The sequence below is a fragment of the Sinocyclocheilus anshuiensis genome, unplaced genomic scaffold (assembly GCF_001515605.1).
Source record: "Sinocyclocheilus anshuiensis isolate Anshui unplaced genomic scaffold, SAMN03320099.WGS_v1.1 scaffold1270, whole genome shotgun sequence".
NCBI classification, from domain to species: Eukaryota; Metazoa; Chordata; class Actinopteri; order Cypriniformes; family Cyprinidae; genus Sinocyclocheilus; species Sinocyclocheilus anshuiensis.
In genome coordinates, this window is record NW_015555837.1 from 973221 (window position 1) to 973726 (window position 506).

General features: G+C 41.1%; 1 protein-coding gene across 5 annotated transcripts in view; it reads left to right on the forward strand.

Annotated features, from left to right (window-relative positions):
• LOC107675440 (receptor-type tyrosine-protein phosphatase eta-like) overlaps positions 1 to 506 on the forward strand; it is a 46537-nt gene that overhangs the window by 12247 nt on the left and 33784 nt on the right. The gene's annotated exons all lie outside the window — the stretch shown is intronic.

Sequence of the window (506 nt, forward strand, 5' to 3'; positions counted from 1 at the left end):
ATAATTTTGATGACATTTCTTCCCCACTATGTGTAATGGCAGTAAGAAGAGAGAGAGTGCTCAAAACTCATCAGATGATCGCATAATTTAGTGGGTAATATAGTAATATAGAATCATCCTCTGTAAAAAAATGATGTGTGAACATTTGAGAATTTATTATTGTATCATATCTTGTGCGCTCTTTGGGGCTAAAGGCTTAATGGGGCTGTTTAAAGTAGCCATGTGATAAACCATAAACCAGTGCAGACGCGATTCAATACGTGTGTCCTTCTTCTATGTGAAATAATCATAAATAACAGTTTATGCTGTTTGGTTGTGGCCTCGAATGTCGTAGTTGTAAGCTGTAGTCCCGGCTGGCCCGTTTAGATCTTGCGTGCGTAGTGGAAATGCGGCTAATAATTTCTGAATTCTGACTGGCATATAACGAACAAATCAAACAAATGTAAACGGGCAAAGGCGGGGCCCATGGGCTGCAGCCCACTCAAGCCCAATGGTAAGTCCGGCCA